Below are 26,880 nucleotides of genomic sequence, written 5' to 3'. Positions count from 1 at the left end.
CTTGTGCTTGTGTGAGATTTCTCTCACTACTCTTTCATCCTGTCACATTCCAAGAACGTGTTTTGACTCCATAAAGCCCATAGGTGTAAGTAAGTATGAATGTTTGTTGACTGGCGACCAATCCAGGGTGTACTCCATCTCGCTCCCCAAAATTAACAGATTAGAAATGGATGTGTGGATGAGTAGTTGCTATTCTTTTTTTTTTTCTTTCTTTTTTTTCCATGCAAGCTGCATCTAGACTTGGAATCATTGCGGCATAAAATGAATGGAATTACAGTTCGGATTACAGATGGATGAGACTATCATAAAGAGGCTAGGACCATAAGATTGGACCTTGATAGGCTCGAGCTGGAAAATTGAAAATTGAATCGCAGAAATGGACTCTTCACTCTGTGGAGGTGCTGACCACAGCAGCACCACTCCAAAGTATAACTACTGCTCATTTTTGCTTTAATTCCCATCGTATACCTGGTATATCAATTTGTGGATCTTAATGGTGTCCACATGTATCCATCACTTTTACCTTTATGGCAGAAACATATTTACAGCAAAGCGAGTTAGCATTTGTGTCATTCAAGTACAGCACAGTATAAATTACATAATTAAGTTTGGTGACAAAGTTCAGTAATTTTCCAAATGAAGACGGATCTTTTTTTGCAAACTGTATTCTCTACTGTACGTTGATGCGGCATGTGTGGCCTGGTGTAAGGAGCACAATTCCATTTACCCTGCCCTAAGGCTGGTTGGAGTACAGCTTCACAGAAAAGACTTGGATTAAATTCATGAGTAGAAGTGGAGATAGAAGACCCCACCCTCCTCCTTCTCACCCCTTTTTTGTGTGTGTGTGTGTGTGTGTGGGGGGGGGGGGTATTCTGCCAATATTTCACTGGAGTTTGACTTGGTGTTTCTATGTAGGCAAAATGATCGGCTACAGAAACTTAGGCAGCATCTCTCACAGTCTGAATGATTTTTTCCCCCTTTTGTGTCTAATAGCAATGACTCAGATAATCAGTCATTCAGCTTGTTGCTAAGCAGAATTTGCAGTATTTTCTGAAAAAGCCATTTACATCCGAAACTGTTTGAATGGCAAACTGATGGCACCATGTCCCTGGTCAGAGAGCTAACAGGAACAGGAATTCAGACTTCCATTTATAAAATTGAATCACAACTCTGTGCTTGTCGATATTCTCATTCGTCCAGGTCAATTCTTTCTCAGGGCATTGAACCGAACGCAGCTGGACTGTTCTGTTTAGAAGTTTCGCCGCTCATCTGAGAAGGCCTCATCAGTTCATGGAACAAGACTTGGTTCGGAGAGACCGGGCTGAGTTGGTGTGGAAAACCCAACTATATACAATACTGTATAACAGGGGTCTGCAAACTGTGGCTCTGGAGTAACATTTGGCTCTTGAGTCATTCTCCTGTGGCTCCCTGTGGATCTCTAAAAAAGAAATTAGTATAAATTAAAAATATTTTTTTTACATCCACCCATCCATTTTCGTGACCGATTAATCCTCACAAGGGTCACAGGGTGCTGGAATCTATCCCACCTGGCTTCGGGCAGTAGGCTGGGTACACCCTGAGCTGGTTGCTAGCCATTTGCAGGGCACACAGAGACGAACAACCATCCACACTCACAATCAGACCCAGGGACAAAAAAAAGTGCCTAATTAACCCGCCATGCATGTTTTTGAAATGTGGGAGGAGACCGGAGCACCTAGAGAAGACCTTATTTTTTACATAGCCTATTTATTTAATTTTTAGAGTAAATATTCTGTAAATGAATTAATGATTTTGATGCATTTTTAAGTTGTCAGGAAAAGAGAGACAAAAGGTAGATGAAATTGGTTTTAAAATGACCCCAAAATTTCCAAAAAGTGACAGTAAAATGTCCAAAAAAGAAAGAGGCAAATTACCATTAAATGTCCATGAAATTGCCCAAATGTTCAGAAAATTTATTTTTAAAAAGGCAGAAAAGAAAATGTTTAAAAAGTAACTACCAGTATATGTCCAAAAACAAAAGAAACCCCGAAAATTAACATAAAATGTCGACAAAATTTCCCTCTCCCCCTCCCAAAAATAATAAAAATAATAATTAGAAAGGCAGGAAAGACTTTCCTTTCTTTTCTTTGGTCTCTTCCTCGGGTCTCCTGACGGCGGTGTTCAGTTTAGGTGAACGGTATGGGATTTTTTTAATAGGTTTTTGGTGAACTAATGAATACACACGCACGCACACACGCACTCACGCACATACTCACCCACATACAAAATAATAAAAAATAAAAAAAGGAGAGCAATGATGATGACATGTCAAATCGGTAAAATTACCGAATGAACAATACTGAGCTCTCCAGAAAAAGAAAAGAAAAAAGAAAGGTAGGAGAGAAAACATTCAAAAAGTAACCATACAATGTCCAAAAACAAAGGAAGAAATCCTGTACAATGTACACAATTTTTTTTAGTGGCATACTTTTACCATATGTCTGTAAAATTTTCAAAAATGTAAGAAATTTGACGGAAAGACAGAAAATTCTAAAAATTTATGAAAAAGTACAAAAAAGATGAAAGGTAGAAGAAAATGAATCTCAAAGTATTGGATGCGGCATGTTTTTCTGTTATGGTGCAGCTCTAATTAGCTCTTGGGTCCTTGGGTTTTGTTCATCACATTGATCAAACGTTTTGTGTCTCCAGACAATATTTTTTTATTTTTTTATTTGGCCTTAAATGGCTCTTTTGACAATAAAGGTTGCTGACCCCTGCTATACACATTGGGAAGATAAACAGCACCATCTTGTCCCCGATTCACCACTGATGACAAAACTCCCTCCCTTTGCCCCAATGTTTTTTGTCATTACTCCTCTTTACAATTGCAGTCACATTCTCTACAAGTTGTTTCCTGATTATTGAGATCAGCCCCCATTTGTTTCATTGTCTTTTTTCCTCTATGGGGGAAATGTGTAGTACTTCATTACCAGCAATTTATGCATGCTCCTCGTGTGTAATACAATTTCCCCGAAGTAACGCTATCAGCTTGAGTGGCTTGGAAAAGAAAAAAAATAACCCGATTTTATTTTTCACTCCATTTTTGGAAGTCAAAGCAGACTGGGACAATATTGCTGCCATGCTTCATCAACCTCATATTACACAAAAAAAATGAATAGTTGCTGATGAATAGTGAAATAGCTCAGCTGATGACAACCTTCGCTCAGCACTGTTGCTGTTTTTAGCAAATGGAAACTGATGGGGGGAGTTAACATTGCAGGCACGCCACCTGCAGCTGTGGAAGAGGGCCGCTGTCGCCCTCAACCAGAATAGTCAGTAAACACTACCGCTTTTCTTCTCGTCTGGTTCCTGTTTCATGCTTGTACGCCACATTCACAAGAAGAATGCTTGCCTCGGATTATTTTGCTTTTTATTGTTATTCCATGTAATCTGACTTTTTGCAGTTTGTAGGTGAAATTATTTCAAATTCTTGCTTGATATACAACTTCTGTTGCTCAACAGTCCAGGCTCTCCGCTCTCATAATGCTCCACACGTTTTCAATAGAAGGCAGGTCTGGACTGCTGGCAGGGCCAGTCTAATAGTTGCACTCTTTTACTATGAAGCCACACTGTCGTAATTTATGCATCATGTGGCTTGGCATTATTTTACTGGAATAAGCAGAGACATGACTGAAAAATATGTTGCTGGGATGGCAGTATACTCAGCCTGCTCCAAAACCTTTTAATATCTTTCGGCATTAATGTTGTCTCAACATGTTAAGGTACTCTACCCCCTGCTAATCTGCAACACACATTCAGTTTTAGGCTTCCTTGCACAGATGATATGTGGTTTTTAGACAGTTCGCAACTATGAGTCACCCTTACCAAGTTATTTATTTATTTATTTTTGTACTCAGTCCCACTTTTACTGCATCTGACTTCTTTCCCGTCATGCTCCCATATCACACCTCGCTCCCTCGCTGTCGGCAGTTAAAACGCCGCCTCGAATGTTCACCACCTTATCAGATGACGAGCCTTCACTCTGGGGACAACCAGTCAGAGTTGATCACCCCCGTGGAACTTAACCCACCGTCCAGCATTGGATGCCAAATATTTATTTCCTTAGGCCCGTTGGGTTGCTCCCCGCCAATTACCCAGCAGATCAATCAAGAGGCTTTGCCTGCCAACGTCCTCTGTGGTGGTTTGTTAGCCAGGCCTGCTGTTGAGCCACAGATGTTGTGTGCCAGTGTTTTTTTCCCCGCGGTGGACGGGTGCTGCTGTTGTAGCTTCAGGTAATGTAAACCAGTGTGGCTGCTGGGGTTTATTTGTGCTGGAAAAAGCTGTGTATCTACTACATGCACATACCATATGTATCAATCCGTACGTTGGGCCGTGTGTGTGTTTATGTCGACTTTGTACAATCTGTCACCGATTTTGGCTGCCATCCTTTGCGAACCCACACGGCCACAATAGAGCCACCTACTATGTATTCATGCGGCATCGACACGGTGCACACACCATGTGTTTGCTCTTTGCTCTCGCAACTGCATTGGAAATTAGCTCGTTGATGTGTTTAGGTTTTTTTTCTCCCAGCAGGCATAACAGCTCTGAGCCCGGTGTTTGTGTGTTTTCATTAACCTATCAGCATGGTGCATCTTCGCGCTCTCATGCTGCGATGCCTCACTCGCTCACTTGTGCCTTATTAGTCAGCAGTGAGACTGAGATGCGCGTATGTGTGTGTTACCCCTCAAATATCGGACTTTCTGCTGTTGCATGATTCCATTCCAAGATAAACAAGTTCCAGGAAAAGTAGCAGAGTTGACAAGTGTTTCGTTTTCATTATCCACACTTTGCTCCCCCATTTTCTTCCATCACAATTTTGGCAGCGACACGAACTCCGCATTGCCAGCTTATCATCTAAGAGCAAATGTCCGATTCCTGAGGGACCTTAATCACATTTGGCATCTGGCTAATCCAATAGGTAATGGCCAGTTTTTGTCTTGCGGCAGAGAGAATGATGCCAGAGTTTGTGGCCACACCATGATGAGATTAATATTAAATGTGAGTCATTTACCGCATTTCAGATGGATAAATCAGAAATGGGAAGTCCAAACACATGTCCTAATTTAACAAGCCACGTCATTTAGAACTTCTTATTGGTTGGAATTTCAACAAAATATTGGCTTACTAAATATAGAGTGAGTTTGCATGTTTGTTTTCACAGTCTTTCTCCCAAATTTCAAAAACATGCATGATAGGCAACTGAAGACTATAAATTGTTCCTAGGTGTGAATGCTTGCTTGTCCCATCCAGCCCCTGCCTCTTAACTAAATTTAGCTAGGATTAGGGAAGGGCCGATTATATGCGCCGATATTCAGCATTTTGACGATTATTGGCAACGACCATTTTGAAGAACCATTCGGCCGATAATACAGTAGATCCATTTAAAAAAGTGTTAACTTCAGGGAACTAATTATTTAAATTTTCAGAGATGCTGCTGAAGCTGGAAACTCTTTACACCTTCTGTTTTTGTTTGAAATTAAAACTAAGATAAGTAAAATTCTAATACTTCAGATATTTTGGAAAACTTTATTAACTGCAGAAAACAAAAGGGAGCTGTTACGTTTTTATTTAACTTCTTAAGACATTCTACTGCCCCTGGAAGATCCCTGAACTTTTTGTTAGATATTTTACAAAGATGTCTATTGACTAAGATTATTTATATTTTACAAACACTAAAAGTTGTTCAATAAACATATGCCTAAAAAAAACAAAAAAATTAAGAACTGGAGTTTAAAATTTTGTTGATGCCAATATTTTCCCGTTTAGTGTAAATGAATATCAGCTTCAAATAACGGTTATCGTCGTCATTGACTACTAATAATTGGTATCGGTCCCAAAAGGGATACTTGACTCAATCATGGCTCAGTTTCCTGACCAAACCCAGAAAACAGGGGAGCCAAGATTGGTCGTTACCTACAGTAATTTCTGGAATATAAGGCGCACCTGACTATAAGCCGCACTAGCTAAATTTGGGGAATACTCGAGTTTGTTACACATTTAAGCCGCACCCGACTGTAAGCTGCAGGCGTTTTTAATGTTACCTACCGTACCGGGTTCCCGCTACTTTCTTTTCCATAATGAGGGTGCAAATTGTCTCTCTCGTTTTGTCTCTCCTACTGTATTTGGGCTCACTTGGTTTGTTTTGCTCTTGCGCTTCCTTTATAGTGCGCCCCCTTGTGATCTGATGGATAAGCCGCACCTTAGTATTAGCCACAGGTTTGAATGCAAGTCAAAAAAAGTAGCGGCTTATAGTCCAGAGATTACTGTACTTCCTCAGCACAGGCTATGTCATCTTCAGTTGATAGCAAGTGGAAAAATTGTGTTTAAAGTTATTAATTGTACAAGAAAAATAATAAAGTTATCAAAGTCATTCTGGACAAAATATTAACTTTTTACTGCTGAAAATGGCTCAAGTATCCCTAAAACATTGGTGTATCTATAGCTGGGATAGTTTATAGCTCACCTATATACTAGTAAGGATATGCTATAGAAAATGGCTTGTTTGTTGTCAACTGTCACTACTAAACAGTCCTAACAGTAAACTTTTAAATGTTTACTGTTGGTTGTCGGAAAGCTGCTTGTCACATTTGCTCCCCCGAGGTGTCAAACAGATTGCTCAATGTTTGTTTTGGCCCTTTCCAGCTTGAAAGTGTTGCGGTGAGACCTTGAACCCTGGTGACAATTGGTCCTCATCCATCTGTGATTTCTTGAGGCACAGTAGCACATGTATGTGTCAACCATAGCCCAATGAGTGTACATAGTCAATTAAAAATGCCTCCCTCTGTAGTATGACTGAAGTCTTTCTGGCAGATTGCCGAGTGCACGCACCCGTTAAAAAAGGCAGCAAAGTCAATCGCATGAGATGTGACTGCTGGGCCGAGCAGTACAGCCTTGCTGGCTTTTCATTTTCCATTTGGCAAGCACGATTAATCACAGCGCCGCTATACAATGCACGTTGCCACACAGCGACTGATGTTGCCTCTTATTATTCCCCCACGTTGGGAAACGTGCATCTAGGAGCGAAGCTGGAGGAAATGAACAAAAAGCAGCTACAGTACCACAATGTGCACATGCTACAGGCATTTATCTGCTTGGCATAAGAGATTAAAACGGACAAAAAAAAAAGACTAGTGGAATAGCAGGATTGCTGTGTTGATAGTTGATGAAAGGATGGGGCTGCTCCATGTCCCCCTCAAGGCTTTTTTGTGAATATCCATCGAGCTGACATGGACTTTTCTCGTCGCCACGTATAAAAGAACACCAATTGGCTGATTAGCTTCTGTCGTCTAATAGGCTTCTCTGACCAAAGCATGCGACACAGAGCAGCAGGTCTCAGCAAACTAACAGCCTCTAATGGCGTGTGGTGAGTTCAAAACAACCTTGCATGAAAGACACATTCCTGGAAAGCGCTTTTCAAATGAAGACTTGCTGACTTTACCTTTTTTTTGTGATTTGATTGTTTATTCAAAATATATACTGAAACGTCAGATCTACGACAGTGGCGAGGGAATCACTTTTGACAAAGGGGATTGCTCAGCCGTTCATCACATTGCACACAGTACTCTATGATCGCTTTGATCAAGTTGTGTACTGAAATGACTTTTGAACGAGATTATGATTAGAGTAGACGGTAGAGTAGGAGCACCTGTGGCTAAAGCCAAACTGTGTCAGAGTTTTTACTTTCTGGACCTGAATTTGCCACCTGTGAATAATCGCTCCTTGTAAATATTAGAATAAAAGCGCTACTTTCTTGTGCAGTGTTTTCCAACCGTTATTAATTCACCTTACCATAGTGGGAGGGGTTTTGTCAGAAATGGGTGGTGTTTGTTGGACCCCAAAAGAAAAGAGCAGACCCAGCCAGGGTCGAAAGTTGCTCAATTTTAATGAACCAACAAAAAGCGCACAGCACATGGACAAAAGGTTGTTCAACAAAAGGCGACGGCGACAAAAAGGTGTACGTCGTGGGCAAAAACAAGAAAACACAAAATCACGCCGGAGGGCGGATAAAACAGAGAGGAGTGTAGCATACAAAGTAGATTAAAGAAAAACGCTACTAGTCTAATTACTAGTGGTGTCCACAACACCAAGGAAGATTGCCGCGAGAAAGGTAGCAGTATCAAAACGTCAGGTATGGTGAGTAGCGTCGCGGATATTATTAAATATTTTACAAAGTAGAATTGAGCGTGTGAAGAAGGGCTAGTTTAAATATTAATTTACAGAATGTTTTAACACGATATTTAATGATAAAGGGCTATATTGCCGGATTGAGTCTGATTGAAGCAACACTTTAAAGCCAGCTGAGCAAACTAAACTATTAATTTAGTTGTAAAATAGGACTGCAATGTTTGAAGCATAAAAAAATATGCTCTCTGATATAAAACTAAAATATGCTCATATATATATATATTATTGTGTGTGCGGTGTATTCATGTTATAATTAGTAGAAAATGATGGGGTCTAGCCCTACGCCCAACTGATCAGTCATTGATTTTTTTTCTTCAGTATGCCGGTACTGTATGCGGTCTAAGAAATCCCTGTGTTTATTTTTTTATTTTATTTTTTAACAGAGCAAAAGTGATTGGGTTTTTAATGTTGTAGGTTTTCCATCAGGAGACTTGAATCAACAAAACCGCTAGTATTTCTACCCCATAAATTAATAGAAGAGATGATAAAAGAGCTTGGGATTGAGTGGCTACAGACTGAAATTAAAGGGGAGGGGTCCTTATATGATATACTGTATGTTAAAGCAGGGTTCATGATATCTTGATTTCCTCTTCACATTTCTGCTTGTTTTGTGCCCCCCACCCCACCCCACCCCTTCTTTTCATTATCCAGCACCAACCAAAGTGCAGGGTTTCATTACCTCAAACTGAATCCGACCTCTTTTTCCTGCTAATACCCCTTGTGATATCTGATTAAAACTCTCACAGCAATGTAGTCGAGGCACATTCACACCGTCGACCAGACCCGAAAAGCCAATTTGAGAAAATTAAAAATCTCTTTAAAAGATGTGCTTATCTCCCTTCTTTTCTAGCAGACATCTTTATGCAACCCATCTGATGCATGACTGCTTCAATTAAGGGTTGATCCCTAAGTTGGTATAAATACTCTTTTCAATTTCGATACTAGCGATCGCTGAATGGGCCCTTGTGTTGGAGTAGTGACATCTCAGGGAATCATTCATTCCTCTTTTGATTTGGAGGATGCTCACTTGCTGCAGCTCTGACTGCACATTTCAAAGCGTCACCTGCTCCCCAAGATACACATCACTCCATTTTAACGGTGTCTAAAATCGGAATGTGTGCAAATCTTTTAGCACAAAATCCTGGATGTTTTATGTTATCTTCTCCATCCGATTCTCCGCTTGTTTAAGCAAAGGCAGTGCAAAGCAACCTTATAATTATACCGTCACGCTCATCCATCTGATCTGAACAGGTGAAAAGTGCCTGTGAGAAAGAGGTCACTTTTTTTATCATGTAAATTCACGTAACATTTGAAAGTTGTTCAAACTTTGATTTGAACCACTTTAATCATCCACATGCATAGTTTTTTTTTTTTTACTGTAAAAATCATGTCTAGGTACGGGGTAGTCGATACCTGGCCTTATTTCAAGATGTCAGTATTTGCGACATATCCACCGCCGTCTTTCGGTCGCTTTATGATAAAGAACTGAGAAGTATAGAAATTTCATGCAATTTTAAGGGAAAATGTTATATTGGGATCTTACTTTAAAATGATTTGTCATTGGTGACTCGAGAGTTGAGTACTCGCACTGGTATCAGTCTGAAAAAAAGTGGTATTGAACATCGCTGATGCTAATCACATCTGTACAGTTCTATTTTTTAAGTAATGTCCTGTTTCTGCTACCTCTCCCTGTCATTTTTCTGCTGTCTGGTACAGTCATGCTTCCAAGGAATTCACATTGGCAACATGACTTCCATAATGTCACTGTTTTGTTTTGTTTTTTTTAACGGATGAAAAAATTTACAAATTCAAGTGTTAATTGCTTGCGACAATACAATGTTTCATAACTAAATGAAAAATAGATCAATAAAAGTGCCATTTCATAACTTCTGTTTTTTTTACGATTCCGGCATGATTTCAAATACATCTATCGTAGGCCCTGAATAAGACAAATAATCTGAGCTTTGAAGTTTTGACAAAATCAGTTCTGTTGTTTGTTTGGTGCCCCTTTAACCCAGAAAATTATCATAATATTGATGTACAGGTGTATAATATGGGAAATAGCATACCTGTCATTGCCAAGGAAACACCTACTTCAGCAGACCATAATTTTAGTTGAGCGACCTGGATTTATCTGTGTTTGAGCTAACATTGGGAGTTATTGTAATTGCATGAACACATTTGCCATATATAAATAAATTAACCTCATCATCTTGTATTAACAACAGTGGTTTGAAAAAATGATGATTGCTTTGCTGTAGGGGGGCCTGAATGTGTCATATTATTATTCCTTACAGCTTTCTTTCTATCTTACATGCCCAACGCACCTTTACAAGCACAAATCTGTTGAAAATGGTTATTCTTCCTCCCTATTTCCATTGCATTTATGTCAAACAAACTAATTCATTTTGTGTCGTATATTCATGCTTTTGAAAGCTGTGGACAAACTTCAATCTATCATGAAGCATGTTACTATGCATGTGACCATTTGGATGCACTGCAGTTTTTATTGACCCTTCCTATAGCAGTAAATGACACTCTATTCCTATCTAAAATACTTTCAGCAGTAAAGCCATGTAAACGAATAAAAATCCATTATATGGATTGAACTCGGCATTCTCCACGGGTCAACAAAAGAGTGATTTGCATAAAGTTGATCCTGCCTCAATTTGATTGGCACCGTGAGCGATCGCCTTTGCGGGTTAGGACACTAAGTCTAAATAGGTATCAGTGCTATGATGAGATCGCCGCCATCTCATGCTATTATGTAAAATAATGTACAACACATATTATGTAAGCTATCTTGTACCATATGCATAAAACCATTGTGCTATTTATTTTGTCCATACTACAAAGTACAATTATAGACTTCTAATGCAGTCATCATACACTTTATGCTCTGCACTATATTACAGAGAGCTGTAACGCACACCTTGATACATCCTCGGATCAACATTAAAAATGTCATCATTTATGTCAGATACACAGTGCCAATTACTTTCCATCACCTGAGCCTGTCTGCTATTGGGCCAATTTTCCATCTTTTTGTACCCTCTCTCCATCAACAATCGGATCATCTCACTGCATGAGCTACTTGCGATGCGGCTTGTGTCATGTTACATGAATGAGCAGGATGCAGCATTCCTTGCTTCTCGTCTACTCTCTTTATCACACATTAAAGCGCTAAAACAAAATTAATGCCTTATCATTATGACCCGCATCCTGTAACACAGTTTGTGCTGAATAAAGACTCTATTTTTTGTAGCTGACAGTTTAATACACACAGTTTATGAGGTGATAAAAATGTGAAGAGCAGCTAATCTAGTAAAAGTACAACCTTAACAGTACACACACTGACGTAGCAATTTTACAGATATTTACTGACAAAATGCAACATGTTAGTAGCATAATTTATTTAGCAGCATGTTTTAGAAAATTGCTTTAAAAATGTCCAACAGTAAACAAGTCATAAATAAAGTTGAATGCTCCCAAAGCTGTACAAATTATATACATTTTCTTCTATTCTGGGACTTTATTTTTTTCATTTAAGAAATTGTTATTCATAAATATTTGTATATTGATTTTAGATGGCATAAAACACTTAAGATATTCTTATCAGTTGCGCATGCCAATTGCTTCAGAAATGATTTTACATAAATCATCCAGAAAAGCGGCAGAATTCCTAAGGATTCATTAATTAACTAGAAAATGCCATTTCTGTAGAAATTGCGTATGAAGGCTGAATGAAAACTGTGGAATGATTTGGAATGATATTGAATGTCTTGGATTGCTGCACAATGACCTAGAAAGAGCTGAACAGTTGAAAGTTGGAACGGTTTGATTTATCATGTACATATATATATATATATAAAAGGTAATTCAGGGTGAAACGCAATCTCAAATATGTGATACAAGGACAAGACAGTGTATGATATAGTTTAGCCTTTTTTGCCCCAAGAAGTTGTTTTCTAGCAAGTCGTGCGACCTGTTGTGTAATATACTAGCTGAGAGCTTAACCAGCATTAATCTCGTCATTTGGCTCTGCATGCTGTGTCAAGCATAAAGGGTATTTATTTCACTTATTTCCACAGAAGTGCTATATTAAACCTGTGATATAATGTATGCGCTGAAAGGGTAATGCTAATGAACAACCGGATTGAGTGTGAGAAGTGTTAATGTCTTTTCAGGGGATATTATATATTATATTATCTATATTATTGCTCAGCTCTTATAGACTTGCTGTGTGAAATAAAGTATGTTGCGGCGCCCTTGCGGAGAAATGCCAAGGGCTAGCGTTTGGCGAGCATCCGTTTTGTGTTAGTGGCAGGCGAACGTCCTCCTGCCAAGTAGGTCTGATCCATGCTTAAAGCTGCAAAGGCAAAAGGCCTCCGATTGATTTGAGATACAGTAAATGAGGACACTTTTGCTCTCATGTGGTCTCAATGCGAAGAAGTTGTAGTCAGAGCATAACCTTAAAACAGGAGCGTAGACAGAAATTTTCTAGAGGGTTGATTAGGGGTGGTGCTTCATTCTTGATCGTACAATCCACAGTCAGGGTTTCATTAATTGAAATTTGCACATCTAGAACCTTGCTCAACACTCGTAATATAAACAGGATTAAGTCTAAGTAAAAAAAGAAACATTTCGCTGATCTTAATTTACTAGATAATGTCATTTTTTTTCTTTGCTGTTGCTTTACTTTTGTGTACTGTCGCATAGTCTACTTGTCACTGATTCACTATCTAAAAGCTCATCAAAGATCATAGTGATCAATTGTCATGATGTCCTACCTCATTTTGCATACTACAATAAAATCATATCTAAAGCACAATGACGCAAAAAGTTATTTATTCTTCGCAATTCTAAATGCTGCTTTTTAATTAGGTTTGCTCCTGCTTGTTTCATAAATGTGTTGAGAAAGGCTCTGGATATATGTGCATTTGATTTCTTGATATATGAATGACTTCTCATCCATGTTGGTTGCTTGCAATTGTGTGAAAGTAATGCTTTTGATGCTCTTTTCTAAAGACATTCTTTTGGAGTTTGCAATTAGCTCAACCAGTTAATATTAAAAAAAAACTTTTGGCAGACTATGAAGGGGTAGAGGAATACTGCATCCTTGTGAAAATAGCGGAAAAATCACAGATGTAAAAATGTTTCCCATGGGTGACTGTTGGGGTGACCAGGTGGGTGGCCATGGCCACCGCTAGCCACCATTTATCTCCGCCCCCGCTTTGAAAATATTTTGCAATCTACCTATTTTCTTCAGTGCTAACTTTGATTACAAGTAAAGCATTTTTTTTTCAAGCAGTCTAATACATTTAAGCACTATACTTCGTGTTATAATCACCTGATGCTAAACTGGAATTTCTTTGTATTTTTACAATTCTTCTATTCTAGTGCTATTGTTTGTAGTTCAGGAGACATTTACATGTTAGTTGGCAGGTAATTTCAGTCATCTTCTTTGAGGAAGTCATGTCACCGCTGTTTGAAATGCATGACAAACAACTTTAAAGATACAGAGTTGGGACATGAAACATTAAAATGCTGACCAAGTGGGGACATTGGATATTTTGAAGTGATGGGTACAGGCAGCAAGATGAAGGAAGAGAGTCAAACAGAAGCTGTCCTGCTTCGGTTTGAAATGGTGATGACAGAACATGAACAGTCTCTCTCTTGCTCTTTCTCTCACATGATCAAAACAGATCTATGCTCAAGTAGAATACAAACATGACAATCTTTTTGTGTTATTGTTTGTATATCATTTGACAAATGAAGTCCTGTTTTTGAATGCAAGATTTGCTACGTGTCCCTAAAGTGCACTTCTATTTTCATTAAATAGTACAACATCAAAACTCAAATGAGATCATACAGTTGATTTGGCAGAAAAGACTAGGTTTGTATTGTTTTGAGAGGATTTAAGCAACCAAATCTTTGCTGTAATCATCCGGATTATAACGATGAATCAATTTTGTGTTGTTGTTGTCCTGTATTTAAGAACACAAGCATTTACTTGATACTTTGTATGATGGTCCTCAGTCACGTATAGCCTGTAGAGTGGTATGTTGACTATCGTAGATTTGGTTATTCGGGGGGGGGGGGGGGGGGGGGGGTTACCAGCGATGCAGAAAATGGATGGATGGAGGAAATCCTGATTTTCCTTATTTGTGAAAAAAAAAAAAAGCAGGTGACAAATGTTTAAGCACTGGCAGAGGTTTGTTTTCTCTCGACTATCATTGCTTATCATGTTGGAACAAATATTGCCTTTCTACACACTGAGATTATATCCATCCATCCATTTTCTTAACCACCTGTCCTCACAAGGGTCGCGGGGGGTGCCGGAGCCTATCCCAGCTGGCTTTGGGCAGTAGGCAGGGTACACCCTGAACTGGTTGCCAGGGCACACAGAGACAAACAACCAATCCACACTCACAATCACACCTATGGACAATTTAGAGTGTTCAATTAACCTGCCATGCATGTCTGTGGAATGTGGGAGGAAACCGGAGCACCCGGAGGAAACCCACGCAAGCACGGGGAGAACATGCAAACTAAGCCCGGACTCGATCTCACGTCCTCTGGACTGGGAGGCGGACGTGCTAACCAGTCAGCCACCGTGCCACCCCTGAGATTATAATCTCTGTTTTAATAATAAAGAAAAAATACAGTGCGATGCAATGGTCAGCTAGATGGTAGTTTTCCAATAAAGATGAACTAGAATAGATAGATAAGACAAGTAAGATGGGAAAAACAGGATATGAATGAGCTCCAAAATGAGCTTTCCCCGACGCATCCAAGAATCCAGGTGTGGCTTTGCTATATTTCATGGACATCCCAAGCACAAGGTACACATATAGATTAGCCCTCAAGGGCACTCTCGCAGTGAGCCCATTGCTTGAGGTTGATTGTGGATTCAGTTTAGTGGCTGATCCTGCTTCTGGTAGTCAGGGTACCAACAGAAAGGGGGCAAAGATGCTTTATTTGTGCCTTTATTGGAGCAGTCATGATGAAGGCGTGCCAAAATGGAACATCTGGAAATTGGCCTAGCATGCATGCAAATCTAGTTTGTGCACACACTTCCTACCCCATGCCAGGCAGCTTTTTAAATCCACACAAGGAGAAAAGTGTTAATATCATATTCCTACAACTCTGTACTGTCCACATTTTAAACACTGAAATAAAATTGCAGTGGAATTATGATTTCTGATTTATGTGTATTTTTGAAAGAAAAATACCGTAAAAATTCCATGTATAATACGCACCCGTGTATAATACGCCGCCCCAAAAGCTTCTTCTTTTTTTTCCCCTTCTGCAGTCATTTTCGTCTATTAATTAAACTGCCTTTGAAAAGTGTCTTGCATGCTTAGCGGCTAAGAGCTAGCTAATGCTGGATCGCTAGAGCCTCCGCTTTACGCTGACAACTCTGTAACAAATTTCTGTAAAATCTACAGTAGAAATAATTACAGTATTATCTTGTTTTTAAATTTTACAGTATTTAACTGTATACAGCAATGCATTATGGGTAAAACAAAGTACAGTCATTTGCTGTATAATTAGCGGTCAAATACTGCACATTCCAAATTTCCAATCTCAATTGTCCCTAGGTGTGATTGTGAGTGTGGATGGTTGTTTGTCTCTGTGTTCAGGGTGTACCCTGCCTACTGCCCAAAGACAGCTGGGATAGGCTCCAGCACCCCTGCGGTTAAGAAAATGGATGGATGGATTTTACAACGCCATACTGTATTATTCATTTACAGGAATTTACTGGCAACTTTAGTTAGAATACAAGAAACGGTTGTTAACTAGATTACAGTGAATTCTTCACAGGATTTTATGGTAGATTCTTTGTTTAATATGTTTTCACATACAGATTGGCCCTTTGTTGGTGAAATTTGGACCATGATAAGCGAATCTCAGCCTCTTAGTAGCATCTATCAAAATGCACTGAGGGCTCCTTTAGCATGAAGCTGTAGCGACTGGCGCGTGAGAAGGAAAGAAGGACCTGTTAATGACCAGAGTGGTGCATGCTGCTGTTTGCTGCTGTGCCAGCAAGGACTTAATCAAGTGTTAGAGCACAGAGTCGAGGTGTATTTATGTGTCTCCACCAATTAGGACTGTTGGAGCATGCCCACAGATTCAACATCATGTTTGATTGTGGTCGGCCAACCAAAACAAGCTTTTTATGGTAGCTTAAAGGAACAATTTGGCATTGATTCACTGGCTTTTAAAAAAATTCTGCTGATTGTGTGTAATTAATTGTTGATTGTGTCTTGTAGCAGTTGAGGAAAAAACTGATTGTGCAACTTTGCTGAAACCAATACAGGCACTTACATTTAGTCTTAACCAATTAGCAATCTACAGAACAACAAGGTCAGCTGTGGAAAGTTGAACTGCATGAACTTCTGATAGTATCACTTTTTTTCTTTTATAATATTTAAAATTATGTGTTTATTAACCAGAGAAGAAAAAAATCTAAAACATACGAACATTTTAGCTCCGCTGTGATCAGTTATGTTATATTATGTGCTTAGGTTTTAGAAACGTTGATGTTATCGTACAATTGAGCTGTCCAAGGCTTTTAATAATGAATGATTATTACCATAACAACTTGTGAAATGTATAATATTCTTGGGAAATTCAGAATGGCAACTCACAAGGAAAATTGGAGGTAAATGTAAAAATGCTTTCAGAGTTTATCAACAAGTGAAAAACCACCGGCGAGGCTTCATCAGCGCGGGAAACAGCAACAAACATCGTTTTATGTGATATCTTCCATCAAAATGTCGCAATTTTCATGAAATTCAAAAGGACTGCAGAATCAAAATTGGCAGGAAAATTCAATGACCGTTTTTTCTTATTATTGAGTAACAACATCTAAACATGACTTTTATCCGAAGAAATAACCAGAAACACCAAATGTGCAAGTATGAAGTTAAAATTGAATTGAAATTTAACAATGTTCAAAAATTTTAAAATTAATAGATACAAAAGCACAGGATACAAAATGGTGGGAAAATTCAGATTTTTTAAAATGTTTTCATCTATTCAATTAAAATGACAAACGGTCTTATTCAAAATTCTAAAGCTTGGCCAAAATTATCTTTATTGTCATAAAGCCATTTTAATTTTACAAGTCTTTGTGCCTTATCAAGTGATCAGTGACTGAGTGTGGATCAAGTCTGCATATTCCATATTTTATTTGTTATGAAGCCAGATTGTATGTTGTAAGCATGCATGTTGGTACACACTGCTTTTCAAATGGCTGCTAATATGATACCATGCTATAGCTCTTTGGGCGCTGGTGCTTCAGTTAAGTGAGATATCAATCCAGGTAGATGAAAGCAGAGTAATGATGGGTCTAATAGCAATAGATTTGCACAGCTTTTCGACTCGGCACGGCAGTACAGTTCTTTTCACACAGATCTTCATAGGAGAAAACAGAGAGGAAGTTTCTTTTAATATTTTTGATGTATGCACATTATTAGTTACATGATGAAACAGCATCACTTTTTTTCTTCTTTGAGCCAGCCTCTTTTAGACGTACATTTCCTCTCTATACAAAACATTTGTTTAATGGTCCAATTGGATTGCTATAGAAACGTTGTGCATGTTAATGAGTTGTGATCAAAAGAGTTCTGCAAAGATGCTGGAAATGAAGCTATTCTCGGCCAATAAAAATATAGCTACTATTAATACAGATGTTGGAAATAATCCAATAGGAGGAAGTTTACAGGACTGTGATTTAAGATATAATAGGGAAAATGTTCACATTTATTATCCCTATTATTCAACCCTCTGCCATGATTAGATTCCAACTTATTTAGGCTTATTTATGGGGGAATCCATTTATATTCATGCTTAATTTTGTGAATTGGCAGTTTCTCACAAGTTCAGTCTAGAGTTTATGCAATCATCTTTTTTTTTCTTGACACAACATGAATGATGAACTTTCCAGCCTCACTTGGCACTGCATTCGCAATCACTCTCACTCCAAAAATAATTTGTTGACTGGCACGCAATTTCTCAGTCTGCCAATCAAGACAATTTGGATAAATTAAGCAGGCTTACTGTTTGGGAAATAGACTGCAGGCTTGCAAACAGCTCTGTTTACTCCATGTAAAGGTGGCCAAAATTTATTTTAACTAGCAAATTTGATTAAATGTGATGTCATCTCCTGTCTGTGCAGTTTCTAGTATTGATTGACACATCACTTTTTTTTGCGATTAACACTGTCTCTTCAGTAGCATCACTTTCCGACATTGCTAAGCCTGGTTAAAAATACTGTTTAAGGCTTAACATTTTATAATGGTCATCTTGAAAATAACTAGTAATAGCCCGATGTTTTTTTCAAGGCAGATACCGATTATTATTAGATATTAGATATTCATTTGCAGTAAAAGAGAAAATAGCGTCACAATTTAAAAAAATATACTTTTTCTTTCCATTTTAAACATATAAAGAATTGACAGCTTTTTAAAAAATTATAATAATAATAATTCTAACAAATTGCAGGGAGCTTCCAATCAGCAATGTGCTAAGCTCAATTAAAAACTAAGCAAGTTAATAGTTCTCAAAAGTTTTCTACTGTAAATAAAGTTTTCCAAAATTTCAACATAATTTTTTAATTTTATTTTTTTCGTTTTATTTAAAAAAAATAAAAAAGTGTTGGGAGTTCCCAGTCAGCATATTTTTTCAATAAAGTGGAAATTTAAATAAATCCATAAATAAAAAGTTCCATGTAGCTCACTGAGACAAATGCATGTGAACGTAAGCTAATTTAGGGTTTTCGTCAGGGTTCATAAAAAGTTTCAAAAGATCTTCGCAGACAGTAAATTTGTTTTTGAATATGTTCGAATTGTCTTTGCGGCAAGTAAAAACTGAACATCTTACAAATCCTGATGAAAACCCTAAATTTAGCTACGTTCGCTAGCATTCACTGCTCAGTCAGATACCAACTTTATCGGCCTTCGGATTCATAAAAAGGCAGATCGGTCTGCATCTATCTCTACAAATAACTAATAATGATTATAGAATAATGCAACGAAATGTAAGCAGGATACGTGATAAGTGTTATTCTATCAAAGTAGCAATCAACATTTTTGGCTTTCCGGAAATCCATTCATGATTGCATTGGCTGCTAACTAAAGTGTGGATTTATCACTCCAGCTGGTCAAACTGAACCAGATTGTTGACAAAGACATATTTGAGCCTCCGATCCGCCCCACGGTCCTCAAAAAATGAAACGCGGAGTCTGTTCCCTCTTTCCTCTTGACCGTGAGATGAAACACAATCTTGAGGAAGCAATCAAGAGTCTCAGAGATTGTGTGCGGAAATGTCCCTTTATGTCGCTTTGTCTCCCTCGGTTACGCACTTGTGTGCTGTAATAAGTGGCTCAGCGGTAATGTTGTGTTGATTTATTGCTTGGCTGCCCAAACGGAAGTTGGATGGAATGTGTCACTTAGACAGAAGCACCTGTGATGCAGGGGAGCCACTAAGTGCTCCTGGAGGAGGTTGGTCCCCAAGACACCTTTTCTCTTGTCTACTGACAAAAAAATAAAAAAATAAAAACTGTCATTCTGCCTTACTTATGATCTGATGCAGTGAAACAATGCTTACATATAGGAATTGCGCATAGTGGGGGTTGGTGGTCTGCTTCCTGCCCTTGGTGTTGTTTCCCAGGAGATTTCAAAGAGGCATAGGAGGAGGTATGCATTTAAGGACTTGATCAATGGACTGGCTGGGAAAACACACGCGCACACACACACGCACACGCCCGCGCACACACACAAACACACGCATACACACACCAGTGACCATTGATGGTCAATACCGATACCGATACCCAAATCTTCATATACCGATACCGTTTTGTACTTCTGATATATACAAGTTCCAAGAAAACAATGACAGATAAAAAAAAATTTAATGACATATACAGGGACGCTGGCGATGTAACCCCGAATTTCGACGAGTCGGATTTCCCCGTTAAAGTCGATATTTACATCAAAATACTTTGTACAGTCATTTTAAAAAAACATATTTGCGCGACCCGGAAGATGCCGGAACCAATATTTCGTTTTTCCGCACGAACATTCATTGCTGCAGATGGCGGAGCAGAGCTAATTCAAGCTTAAACACGGAAAGGATGGAGAGCCGACCGGCTGATGGACGTCTGTTGCTGGAGGTAACAACAACACAACTTTAAATAACTTTAAAATGGCATGATTACTGTGGGCAATTAACGAAAAAGAAGGTGCTACGGATGAGTCAAATGCGCCATAAAGTCGAAACGACGTAGGTTGATATATATATATATATATACAGTATACATAAGAGATGGAAGTCACATTATTTGTTTAGTTGCTGTTTGTGACTTAATTTGTCATCTTTAGTGTGGAACGTGAAGAAATGGAAAAGGTGCTTTATGAGAAGACCTTGTAGGATGAGTTGGTGTTTTCCACTGTTAATTAAATATCAGGAATAAATGCCTAATCATTTGTTTTCTGCCATGCAAAATGCTATGCTATGCTCCTCTATTCACCTCAACAAATTTATAGCACTATCAGGACAGCTTCTCTTACAGGGATCAATAATGCATCACCTGAAGCATGAGTTCACACACAAGGGCAGCGATCAAATTCTATGACACTCCCCCCTCCAAGCTGATATTTCTGACGACTCAGAACCCCCACTGGTGCATTTGGGGCTCAAGGGCGTGTTAGTGTTATGATCCTTTCAGTACAAGCCAAGGTCAAGCTTTCTGTCCACGCAAGTGTGAAGAACAATGGCTTTAGCTCCCCCTTGGTGGATACCTAAAACAATGTAACTATAATAGCAGTTGCCTTGTTTTCAAGTGTTTCAATGTGTAATTGCTAATCATTGCCACTTTTAGTGCAACATTGTGGCTCACAGTGCTCCTAATTACTGTTCAGTTCAAAATGTTTATCTATGTATTCACTGTAAAAACAGTTGGGTCAAAAATGAACCAACCACCTACTTGGCTCAAAATAATACCAATTAAAAAACAAAAACAAAGAGAAAACTTTGGACAATTTGAAATTGGGTCATTTTAGGTTGTTTTGTGCAAAACCATTTTTTTTGTGTACATTTGTATAAAACCACTATTTGGGTCAAATGACCCAAGCAGTGGATCAATTTGTCCAAATTTGTATCCCCATTTTTTTTTTTAAACAACATATTTATTTATTTATTTAATCAGGATAATTCATACAAAATGACAAATGTTTGTGTGTTTTTTTTTAAAGATTGTGTAGTCTATGTTTTCAGCCATATTTTAGGTAAACCAGCATAATCTCTAGAGGAAGAGCTTTACCATGGCCAAGCAATCCTACTATGTCAAGTCATCTTTATTTATATAGCGCTTTCAAAGTACATGTACTTTTCAGTATGATGGAGTTCGGATCCACATCACCGTAAACTACAACTCCTGAGCATTATTTTGTCTATAAATGCTCAAATTTTAATACCTTCTTATAATGGATGTCATTACATTGTACAGTACTGTGGATGTTTAAAAGCTTTCTTACTCCGCCCCTTCCTTTTCTTCCTCAGTGTCTCATGTTCCCTTGACGTGTGTTGAACTTCACTGGCAGTTCTACCTGCCGTGATTAATGACAGCACTTTATTAGCTTGATCAACCACTTAAGCAGACATTATTAATCAGATGCTTATTTAAATGTCACAGCAAAGCCGCTGAGCGAAAATGGGGCCACTGGGAAATTGAGTTGTGTGTGTATGAGAGAGATTGCTGGGATATTACAACACACCGCCAACTCTGAGACTCATTCACATTTTTTATTTTTTGCTTTCATTCATTGAGATGTGGAGCGTTGGCGCTGACTTTTCAATTCCCAGTTAGAGTGCCTCATTAATAAAACATTGTGTTTTGCCTGTGATACCACAACACCGCTGGGAAGGCGTGCTTATTAGGAATTTAGTTTTCAGGCTGCTTACTTAAAAATATGAACACGTCGCAAAGCAAGTTCATCAGCGCCTAATAATAATTTGAATGTCTGGCTGCTAACGTGAACAAACTCTGAGATGATGCGCGCGTTGTAAACATGATGTCGACCTGCAGGCAGTTTGTTTTCATCTGGAGCCTTTTTGCACGATGCCTTTGAATAGTTCTGTACTTGCTGTATTTTCCTGCAAGTACACGTTATAGCTTCTACTTATATGTGTCTGAAACGGTGCTTGTATGGCAACATGGCAATCCGTGTCGACGGCTATAAAGAGAGCATATTCACTGTTGCAAAGGGTAAATACATTAAGCTCCAGAAGATTACACTCTTAGCTGAGCTTTATGAAGAGAGCAGAGGGTGTGGCAACGCGTGCATGTGCCCTGAATTCCGCACAAGTGGAAGGAGGGAGCTGCATGCAGGGGAGCATGAGTAGAATTGTATAGCACATGCACACACATAGTCCAGATGTCAGCACATGCAGTAGACTGAAAAAGAAACATCTCACTTTGCTCTTTTTGTACTGCAAAAGTTATTCCTTTAGATGCACGTTTTGAAGTTTAATGTGAACTTCATATCTATCATATTCAGTGTGGCATGTTGTTGATGTTGCAAATGAGTTGTGGTCGGTGAAGTCTGTAGCAATAACATGTCTGAAAGGGAAATAATAAAAATATGGTTCAATGGGGTACGTTCCTCCAGCCCACTACCAACTCAAAGACACACACACACCGATGGGGAAAAAAACACCTGGCAAGACTTCGTTACAAAACATAATATATTGTTATATATCCTGGATCAGCAACTTGCGGCTCTGGAGCCACATGTGGCACTTTAGTCCCTCTCCTGTGGATCCCCCCCAAAAAAAGTAAAAATTATTTATTAATTTTTTTTATAAAATATTGTTCAAATGAATTAATAATTAAATGAGAAATTAATAGTTAAATTTGTTTTTTTTAATGTCAGAATCAAAATTATAAAACATTTTTAAAAAACTTAAAAATGTCCAAAAAGTAACCATTAAAGGTCCAAAAAGGAAGAGAAAACCCAGAAAATGACCATTAAATGACCATGAAATTGGCAAAAATGTCAGAGAATGGAATAAAAAAGGCAGAAAAGAAAACATTAAAAAAGTAACCAGAAAATGTCCAAAAACAAAAGAAGAAATCCAGAAAATTACCATAAAATGTCCACAAAATTGCCAAAAATATCAGAACATTTATAGTAAAAAAGTAGGGGAAAAAAGGCAGAGAGGCAGAAAATGACCACAATATGTCCATAAAATTGCATGAAAAATTTATAAAAAATGAAGTTACGACAAAAAAAAGTGGAAGCAAATGAATCTCTACGTATTGAAAGCTGCTCTCGTATTTTGGTGCTGTGGTGCAGCTCTTATTAGGGCCCTTTGTACGTTAGACTAACACTAACACACGGATTCCTACGTCACAATCTTCAAATATTTTGCGGCTCCAGACACATTTTTGGTTATTTATTTGGCCCAGAATGTCTCTTTTGACAGGAAAATATGAACCACGGTTCGGCCGCACATAATGCACATGTTAAAAACTGCCAGTGCAAACCATCAAAAGTAAAACTGAAATAATAGATTTAGAATTCATAGAATCAATCAAAGCGGGAAGAGAGGCAAAGGAAGGGATTGATGGTGAAATGATTGCTTCCTGATTGAAATTCAGCAGCCCTCGTCTTAAAAGGTCAAGGGTCGTATGAGAGACATTTATAAGCACAGTAGCCTCTTTAGGGGGCCCTCTGTTGTCATGTCAGAATAGAGGTGCGCTGGTTCACATGCATGTATTCCGCCGAGGTGACTTGGCCTTGTGACGGCGGAGGGTTAAGTGATGCCAGCGACCAATCATAAATCTCCGGCGCAAGCTGCACACATGACCTGAAGGTCGCTGTTTCATTAACTGTCTTCCTCTTTGGTTTTCTCAGCATTCATGCACGTCTTCCTCCCTGCTGCACACACCCACATACTGTATCTTGGAGGAGGCTAATAGACTTTGAGAAGAGCATGATCGCAAATACAAATAGAAGAAGGGCATCAAACTCATCATTTTGCATATAATGCCTCAGGTCACTTCATTAAGATGATCTAAAACTGCACTTCCCAACATTTTCTCGCACTGCTAAAACTTGTAACATGTTGACTGGTCAGGCAGTCAATTACAAAGCATATAGACAACTATTTACATTCACAATGTCACAGAGTGGGAACTGAAGCCACACTGCCTGCACAGAACATCAAACTTCCATCCATCCATTTTCTATGGCACTTGTCCTCAAACTATTATTACAGTGCAGTATAGCGAAATTGTCCTTCGTTTTTGTCTTTGGCAATTCATTTCATGCAGTACACAAGCCATTGAGGTTGATTTTAAATAGTAATAATAATTTCGGTATTATAGCAAGCATACTCGTTTAGACGTTGGTGTTGTGATGCATCTAACGTTAGAAACATTATTATGCACCGCACTTATTGTAATTGAAAGTCTGTGTGTCTCTGTATTTGTTTTGTGGCTTGTTGTTTTAAAATATATTTATTGAATTTTTATTACACACTATTTACGGTTAGACCGATCTGATCGACTGGGTCGCGATCGGAGGATATTTAGCATTTTATGCAAAATCGGTGATCGACTGTAATGTCTTAATTTGCCCAATTGATCACTGACATCATTTAACAGCTCCATGAAATAAGATATTACTTTATAGTTTTTTTAATTTTTTATGTGGATTTCAATTAACGACAGTTATACACGGGCTATCCGTGGGCCGGGCCTGTCTCTATTCTCCACAAATGGGGGCTATAGAGTAAATATATTGCTCCGTCTTCTGATCGAATCTGTGATTGGTTATCGTTTTTTTTTCAAACTTGGTAACTACTGATTGGTGATTGGCTGAAAAATCCTGATTATGTAAAGCCAACTTACAGTGATATATTTTTTTTATCTTTCACACAAGAAATACATAAAATTATTTATTTTTTTAAACGGAAAACTAATACTAACTAATAAAAAGCTAAACTAATGCAAAACATTTTTGAAAAAAAAGAGTACTTGTTTGAAATCATGGCTAATGGCGTATTTATTTTTAAAAGTGTCAATTGATGCTGAAAGCTAAGCATGCATTTAATAATTTTAGTGAAATTAATTGCATTTCTTGATATGGTAGTCAGTTGGTATACATGTATATCACTTAGCATAATGGCCATGGATATATTTGTAATGTACAGTGGAAGGTGGGATTTGAACCTGCAACCTCCTGGTTACTGTACAATGCACTTTACTGCACCACTGAGCAGTATTAGACAGGTGGTAATGATGATAAGTTGTATGGGCGTGGAAAATGGGACTTAGAAACATTTCAATGACTGACCCATTAAAAATAAATGAGGGAAAGTTGATATTTAATATTAAATTGTTCTAAGTGTTCCCACAATTAAAAGAATAAATAAAAAACTAAACTAAAAAAAAAAAAATCTAGCTATAATGAAAGTTCCGAAACTATTATAATTGTGGCCCTAAACCCTGAATTGAGGCAGATATGCTATATACTAGGTTCATCACACTCTAAACTGCAACCAGAAAAACAAACGTTTTGTGAAATTACGTCCTGCGCATTAGTAACTGTAGGACACGCACGCACACACATGCACGCACAAACACACACACACACACACACACACACACAGACAGTGTGACTCATGTCTTGAAAAAAAATTCAGCATACACAGACAAAGCCCATGACATTTAGGCAAGTTGCTCCTGCTGTGCAATCAATGCTTTCTTCCGCAGTAGGCTCAGTCGGTCGTTACGACGAGGAACAGCCACGTTTAACGCTTGTGTGTGCGTGTTGTTTCTGTGACTGCGCGCATGATGTCATAGCTAACAGCGCCGCTCTGTTTTTATTTCTCCAGATAGAAGCTTCTAGTGTGATAAAGTGCATCTGTTGTAAAGTTTAATATTCATAACTGGGATTGTTTACATGAAATGTAATTCCCGGACAGGAGACAAGTGTGCACCCTAGTGGATGTGAGGCATAGGGATTACATCGGAGGATTCTGGGATGGGCTCCAACTCATCCCAACCCTAATGAGGATAAGAGCTATAGAAAATAGATGGATACTGTATACATAGAGGATGCACAGTGGCAGGGGCTCAAGGGTTGAAGTTTGTGCCAGGCGAAGACTTGTTGAGACATCAGGTGGTAATGGTCCAAGACAGCCAAGATTTAATTGATTGCATTATACAAACGTTCACGTCTGGGTGACTTTCAAAACTTCACCAGATGCTTCTCTTATCTCAGGCTGATCAAATGTATGGGTTTGGCACACTCCCAATGTGAGGAACTTCATCATGGATTAAATGTATCTTTTTTAAATGACCTCTATATATTTACGTCTTACACTTTACTATTTTTTTTTCATTTATTAACGTAGAATGTAGCAAACAGAGGTATGAATTTGTAATGAGGATAACCTAGCAAGTGTTCTAAACGGTGAAAAATTCCCATGGATTACAATCGTATAGGAAGTCTTTACAAAAGAGTGGCAGCTTTTATGGTTGCAAAGGTAGAACCTACTCTATATTTGTATTAACAAGTATACTCGAATGTGTTCCATAATTGTAGTGTTTAAATGAAAAAATGGTTATAATTG

At 38.4% G+C, this 26,880-nt stretch overlaps 1 protein-coding gene across 5 annotated transcripts in view; it reads left to right on the top strand.

Moving 5' to 3' along the window:
* neto1l (neuropilin (NRP) and tolloid (TLL)-like 1, like) overlaps positions 1-26,880 on the top strand; it is a 53,922-nt gene that overhangs the window by 5,398 nt on the left and 21,644 nt on the right. The gene's annotated exons all lie outside the window — the stretch shown is intronic.

This window comes from Leptonotus elevatus, chromosome 21 (assembly GCF_054856555.1).
Source record: "Leptonotus elevatus isolate MCC_2025b chromosome 21, RoL_Lele_1.0, whole genome shotgun sequence".
Taxonomy (NCBI): Eukaryota; Metazoa; Chordata; class Actinopteri; order Syngnathiformes; family Syngnathidae; genus Leptonotus; species Leptonotus elevatus.
This window is presented reverse-complemented; position numbering and strand designations above follow the sequence as displayed.